The sequence below is a fragment of the Crocodylus siamensis genome, chromosome 9 (assembly GCF_052110815.1).
Source record: "Crocodylus siamensis isolate JL-2025a chromosome 9, ASM5211081v1, whole genome shotgun sequence".
In the NCBI taxonomy this organism is placed as follows: Eukaryota; Metazoa; Chordata; order Crocodylia; family Crocodylidae; genus Crocodylus; species Crocodylus siamensis.
Window position 1 is genome coordinate 64,463,028 of NC_143403.1, and position 7,617 is coordinate 64,470,644.

General features: G+C 41.4%; 1 long non-coding RNA gene across 1 annotated transcript; it reads right to left on the bottom strand.

Moving 5' to 3' along the window:
- Positions 1 to 441: 441 nt before the first annotated feature.
- On the bottom strand, positions 442 to 6,689 carry LOC149857776 (uncharacterized). Its single transcript, XR_016444069.1, has 3 exons — positions 6,586 to 6,689; positions 2,739 to 4,249; positions 442 to 1,679 (listed from the first exon to the last, which is right to left on the bottom strand). It is a non-coding gene; the product is annotated as an uncharacterized LOC149857776 (long non-coding RNA).
- Between the last annotated feature and the right edge of the window lie 928 nt (positions 6,690 to 7,617).

Sequence of the window (7,617 nt, forward strand, 5' to 3'; positions counted from 1 at the left end):
TAGCCAGCATGACATGCAATGCCAACTTCAAAGTTCTCAGAGCCACTGCTCTTGCAATGGTATATGCCCCAGCAAGATATTGCACTCCTGTATTGTTTAGAAGTTGTCACACTAAGAAGCTCGACACTGTATTTAACAGTGCACTGAGACTCATAACAGGCTGCACAACTTACACTCACCCAGATGTACTCCATGGACTCTTGGGCATTAGACCAAGTGATATAAGAAGACAAACCCTAACCTCATTACTGGCCATAGAGGCAAGACATAATGAAAATCACTCGCTCCATCAACTATTAGCTGAAGACCTGAACAGGTGGATGCTTAAGAGGCTTAAAAGTTGTAAACCATTAGCACATGACACCTACAAGCTCCTGGAAGAGATTGGGGATGCTGAACCAAACCTATGGGCAGCAACAGAGCAGGCCAACTGCTGGGAAAGGTCAGGTTTATTCCTACAGCCTTTTACACCAAACAAATGCTCCACTGGGCACGACCTTGACAGAGAAGCATGGTTTAAGCTGAATAGACTGAGTTCTGGATATGGATACTTCAAAACAACACTTCACAACATGAACATCTTGCACAGACCCGTGTACGAATGCGGTGTCGAACAGACAGCACAGCACTTCATCAAAAGTTGCAATCTTTACAAATGCCCAGAGGGGGTAGATTGGAATCCACACATTGACCAGACACTGGCTCATAGGTTTGGAAGTTGATATCTGACACCATACTACATAAATTTCACTCACGTAATGGCCATGAGGTCACTTGGTGCATTGGATCAGGCATGGGTAGGAACTATGGAATCTGATAGGTTTGTCATGGGGGTGTTCAATGTAGTGGCAGTGGAGATGTGTTGACAGGTTAAGCATTTCTTGCCAAGGTAAGGCTGTGTCCCACCTGAAGTCTGTTGGGCAGTAGGAAGTTTGCTTCTGATGTTGAGTTGGGAAAGATTAGGGGGTTGTTTGAGAGGCATGACCAGAGGGGCTGGAAATATTTCTCTCAAGGTCTGATCTTTTTCAAGTACAGGCTGTAGTTGTTTGTTGATTCTTCTTATCAGTTGCCTGGTGGGATGGTATCAGGGTTTATGGTTGCGGAGGAGGGGGGCGTTCTTTTTGTGTTGTAGCAGGTTGCTGTGGCATATTTGGATAGCCTTTTCAAATGTACAATCCATTTTTCTACTGGAGTATCCTTGTTGTATAAAAGCAGATTTTAGGCTGGCCAGGTGGGCATTACAGCGCTCTCCTCAGAGCAGATGCAGTAGCATCTAAGGGCCTGACTGTAGATAATAGCTTGTTTGGTGTGCTTAGGATGATTACTAGTCTTGTGGCCATATGTATGGTGATCTATGGGTTTTATGTATATAGTGGTTTGCAGGGTGCCATTCTGGATATGCATTATAATGTCCTGAAAGCTGATGTTAGTACAAGTGGGGGTCAGTAAGTGAGTCCAGGTGTTCAGGCCAAATAACGAACACATCATTTATGTAATGCAGGTGTAGTGCAGGCCTGATGGTGCATTTTTTCTATAACTGTTTCTTCCAGGTGGCTAATGAAGAGGTTGGCATATTGAAGGGCCATCTCTATGCTCACAGCTGTGTCCATGGTTATATGTTGGAGTCAATTTGAGTTATTTCTCTGTAGTATGCCTTTCTGACATTTGACTGGAGGTTCCTGCAGAGAATTTTTGTAAAGAAAATCTTTCAAAATATGGCCTTGTTCACATAAGATAAACTGAAATACTGGTTCTAATTGAAGAGTGAAAAACAAACTTTGTTTCATTCAAACTATTAACTTGGAAGCCAAATAAATTATCAGTTTCAGTCAAACACCCAACTGTTGAAATTAAGATGATACATGCTTCACTTATCATTTGAATTTTGATCATAGTTAAACAATGCAATAAAGGCAATGACAACTGAAATGCCATGTGGGTTTTGTAAGTTCACAGTTATTTTAAAATAAAATTAAACACAAAAGGCTGCAAAATTGTCCAGGCAAGAATCATTTCCAAACTTAGATGACTACTCAAAGGAAAAGATTTCCATTATTTGACCCATTGCTTTAGGGCAAGCACTTTGTCCACTTCATTTTTTCTGTAGCAAGTAAACACAATGCAGCTTCTATCTTGACTAGAGCTTTGAGATTGCCAAAAGAATTACCCATCCATAATAAACATCAACAGTAAATGCATTTGCTATAATCTAGATTTTCTGTCCTGGATCATACTAGCAATACATTTATTCCAGTATCTTGTCTCTGACAGGGAGCAACAGCAGCAAATCCAGAGGATGCGACCCCCACATCCCACTCAACTCCCCTTCCCACTCCCCCGCCAATCCAGTAAATGATGTTATTTAAGAATATCAGAATACTTCAAAATTATATGGAACCACAGAAAATTGCCATCTACTTTTTCATTTAAAGGTAATAGTCTGAATAAATGTGTTAACAAAACAACATGATTTCTGTCTGGTGCAACAATCACACTTTGAGGCTGTAGATATGGTACATAAAGCTTATTTTTCTTATTGACACTAGTTCAGCACCTACTGGCCATTAGAGATAGGAGTGTTGTTGGTGTCTGCCCCCTTCCCCATTAGCCTTGCTTTTTTCAACCAGTACAAAGTATGAAGTCCAAAGGACTATCCAGTATAGTTCTTGCAGCTGTAGCAGGAAAGGAGGGGCAGCAAGGGATACTGCAAAAATACAAAGTGCAAAGGAAATAGATACCTGATGGGAATTAGATAATCACTCATTGAAGGAGCATGCTGTGGCAGAGGTCTTGACATTATTAGCCACTGAAGGATCATGTGATTGCATTTCTATCCTCTGGATGATGCCTTACCCTTGATAAATGGAACAATATAGAATTACAACAGTATACTGACCACACTTCCACCATCCAAAATCATTTCTTACTCAAGTGAGCATGCAAAGAGAGGAATTGCTGGCTAAGACAAGGCATCTCCCATTTGTACTAAACCAACAAGAGGCTAGGTTGTGATTTCAGTCCTAGCCCTGAAGAAAGCAGCATGCCAGAAGCTGCCAGTGTTGACACTGTTATTCAGAGTCAAAATTCACTCCCTGCTTCCTTCTTTTTAGTGAGAAGGAAATGTAAGGGTGAAGGTGGGGTATTAGTGGGTTAGCAGTTCGCTGTTATGCTGTAACAGTAGCCAGTCACTGGTGTGACTGAGCAAAGCACGTAAGCATGCACTTAAATCCAGTTGACTTCTGGGCACTCAGTTGGCACTGTCATTCTTTACAGAGCATGGTGCATGCAGTGGTGCGTTCTTTGATGGCTGTTGAATCTGATGCACAAGTGAGAGTGCCACCCATAGGTAAGGCACTCCCATGCACTAGCAATGCTCTGAATCCAAGCTGCAAATTCTTTCCCCCTCTGTTGATCATCACAAAACTTGATCCAGTCTGCCTCACAGCACCTCGCTCCATCTGCAAGCTGAATCCTCCAGGCAAAGTGGTATTCTGCACACCTTTCCCAATCATCCACAGAGATCCAAAGGATGCTAAGTCATCTTTGCCAAGACATCTTCTGGGTATTACCTCAATACTAATACTAAGAAAAATATTGTGTGAGTTAGGTGACCAGTTACACAGCATGAATAACATGTACCAGATGCCCAATGAAACCAGCTTCGAGCCTGAAAATTATTCATCCAAAGTAGTATAGTTGAAATTCACTCCATGCACCAGGCAAGCACAAGTTTTATGAATGTCTTAAGTCTCTCATAAGACCATTTTATCTGTAGGTAGATCATACATATGCTATATGTTAGTCCTCTTCATAGGAATGCATTCTATGTTGGGAAACACTTACAGAAAACACAGGCCTATTCAGAGAGTCAGGATCATTTTGAAAAACTTTCACGAACCAAAAAACATATTATGTCCTTATTATCATGGAGATTATCAAGATGAATAGAATGATAGATTCTATTCAGCAAATATACAATAATTGCCATATTTTGTGTTAGCATGGAAAATACATAAAAAAAATGAACTTAGCTATTTTCCTGGTTAAAAAAATTGATGCCAGTCGTATGAAATAATGAATCAATGAGTAAGATATCAAGAACAGTTTTTTCTAGACGGCAGGTATGGCAAAAGTTTAGCTCTGTTCAGAAGTACACTGCATATCATATGTGGATTATGTCCTTCTCAAATGATTCTTTATTAGGGAAGATTAAAAACTCAGATGCTGCGGGGTTGTTTTTATGTGCTACCTGTGGAGAAAAAGAAGATTAAAACAATATTGTGACAGCTTACACAAGGCAGATTGAGTGGTGTTGTATTGATTATATTTCCACATTTTCAAGATGAAAAGATGCTAGCTTTGTCAATTCTACTTCCTTATTCAGACATAGTGGAATATTTCATCTACTGATTTATGAGTAATTCCAAACTTTGAGCACAAAATAGAGCAAATCCAGAAAAGCCCAGATACTGTGTAGATATTCTATATACATGTAACATGAAGATAAAATATTTAATGCACTCAGAAAGGAACATTGTCCATCAAACTATATACATGGTGGTAAAATGCACCATTTTTTTAGTGACTCTGATCTACAATGAGGCATTTTGAGAAAAATACATGTGTACATTTAATCAAATTATTAGCAGAGAAGGATGTGTGTTAGGAAGCACTCTAGAGCTTTAAAACACATATTCTTACTAGTAAATATTAATTGAATATTAGTTGAATGAAAAGCTAGTTGAATAGGGACAGCATGTTTGGCATTCTCCAAAAGAGACTGAAAGATTCTTTAAGCTTAACCTCTGTGCTTTAGATCTGGGACTAAATCTCAGAAGGCTCTTGCCCATTTTTCTGTCTAATTGTCTTAAAAAAATCTTCTAATGATTCCCTATCTACTTAAACATAAGAAGCTAATGAAAATGAAAGTGAGTTGAACAGAATCATTGTATAGCAGTAGGATTTTGCAAAATATCTAAGTAACTTAGGAGCTTGAATCTTATTGAAAGTCAACAGAGAATCAAAGGATTTATATTCCTAAATCACTTAAGTGCTTCTGAAAATCCCAGTTTTAGGTGCAACCGAAGAATTAAATTTGGATCAATTTAAGCTGTCTAAATAAATTTCAGTTTAACCTGTGGGAACTGTGGTCATGCAAGTTGCTAAATCAGGACCTTAAGGAAAAAAAAATGCTAACAACTGGTAACATACTATGTATTAAAATGCTTATTTTAATTTAGTGATGGACTCGTGGGGTGCATTCCCATGAGTGGGAACATGTTTCCCTGGGGACAAACAGCAGTGGCACAATGTGTGCTGCTCAGGGTTTGAATTACAGGAGAGCTTGGGGAGCAGGTTAGGGGGGTTGAAGACTCCCATAAGAGATGAGAGCCCATATGTAAAATTTGAAAACAATCTGGGGGGGAGGGGAGAGGTTCTGATTTTATTTGGGGATTGTGATGGTCAGCTCAATTTTTTTTGCAGACCCCCCACCAGAGTTAAAGCATAATTCGAACCCTGGTGCCGCTGTTACTTGTCCCCAGAGAACACCTATGCCACATGCACTCTAGCACAGGGTACATTACCCCGGGTGGGGAGAAGGCTGGGATCAGCAACTATGCCTGCCAGGCTCTGTTTTTGGGTGGCATGTGCTGCTGCCATGTGTACCACCCCACTTTTTTTAGGCATGCATTTTTTTTACCCCAAAACCTGCTCCCCCCCAAGTGCAAATTAACAGCATGGGGAATGCCTGCATGTGTGGCATACAGGCTGTACACACATACGATATGTCTGCACAAACTGGAAAAGTTATTAAGAGCTACTATACATCTTCCATGAGGTAGAAGTCATAAAACAATGTTATAGGGCATTGGGAGAGTCCCTGTTCCCCCGAGCACTGCCAGGAGTGACCAGGAATAATGGTCACAAGCTGGCAGAGAGTAGATTTAGGTTAGATATCAGGAGGCTGTTCTCATGATGGAAGCTTTCTGGTATGTGCCAGTGCTGGCAACCTCACAAGAAACTTTCACTTATAAGGTCTCCATTTTTGAAGGGTTATGTGGCGGGCCAGTAGGGGGCACTCCTGCGTTGAGCTACCCACCTCCCTGTGCCTGACCACCTTCCAGACTCCAAATGCCTCCCTAGGGGCGCCTTATGCTTGGCCGACCCCTCTCCCGGAGCACACTCGCTAGTCTGGGGGTAACGTTGCCACCACCACCCCGAGAAGGGACTGTCTCGGCCCTGTGTCCTAGGGGAAACACAGGCCTAATAGTCCAACAGGTACTTGACCCAGTACAGGCACTTGGGGCACTTCCCCAAGTCAAGGGGGCAAAAAGTAAAGTTTCCCTTAGTCCACAGACCTAAGGGGTCTCTTAGGCATAATTTAGACCCACCCCTCAATAAGTCTCCCACACCAGTCAAAAAGGAGAACTTTATTGATTACAAGGGGTAGGGTAAACTAGGGTACAGGATTGAGCAATATCCTAGAAATCCTAAAGATCAAACAGTGTGGCTGAGGTAGCCTTTTGATTACGCATCTGTGTTACTGCCAGCTAGATATCTAATCCGATTGACCAGCTTACTCACAAGCATCTTCCAGAGTTCTCCAGTTTCCCCTCTGGAGTCTTGGGGTGAGAGAGAAAGCTAGGTCCAGATGGTAAGGCTTCTCTGTCTCCCCTGCTTTGCTGCTGCTTCACATCATGGCCGAAGAAAGCGAGCCTCCTCCCCCTCCAACCTATATAGCCCCTGTGACCTCATTCACCTGGGCCAGTGGAGACCATCCCCGGTTGGCTGTCAGCCAACCAATTTGAAATACATCACCTGTTACTGGGCAGATTCCAGCTCCCCAGGTAGATGCCCCTCACCCAGGTAACAGATGCCAGTCATGTAGGCAGAGGGAGCAGGTTTCCCCCTCCCTCAGGAATGCAGCCAGCTCAGGTTACCTAAAGAGACAGGCTGAGGTGTGAATCCTCTGTGCTGGCCCCTCTAATCACATAGTCACAGGGCAGAGATTTTGGGGAGAAACCAATGTGGCTTTCTGCCACAGGTTAATTCTAAAAGGTAAGGAAGTCTCTGAATACATGATTTTGCTCTCGATTCTAAGTAAATCTGAACTCCAGAACTTTTGAGATTCAGCCATCTCTGTAGTAATATGTGTCAGGAAGATAAAACTCATTCAGATATTTGTAAGAAATTGGCTTGCAGCTAGAAAGGCCACTGAGGGCACTTGAGAGATCAAGAAAATGAAAGAAAACTAGGAAGCTTTAAAAATATTTTTGTGTTAATTAGCAATAATTATCATTTTTGTACAGACATGTGATATTCACCGTGTTTGCCTAGCAATGAAAAATGTGAAATGGCTTTGCCTAGGAAATGTGAAATAAATCACTTTTGTTACTGTTCTGTTAAATGTGATGCAATCACCAGTGTTGTTTCCTGTTCACAATGCACCCAAATGCTTTTCTCTGAGGAAGCTCAATTATTCTAGCTGTATGTTCTAAATCTTTGTTTTTCAATAGCTAACATTCTTGATTGCAATAATAGTTCAATTTGTTGCAAACCTCTTTTTCATTCTATACTATAAATTGGCAGCATCAATAAGTAACAGTCTTTTGAAGG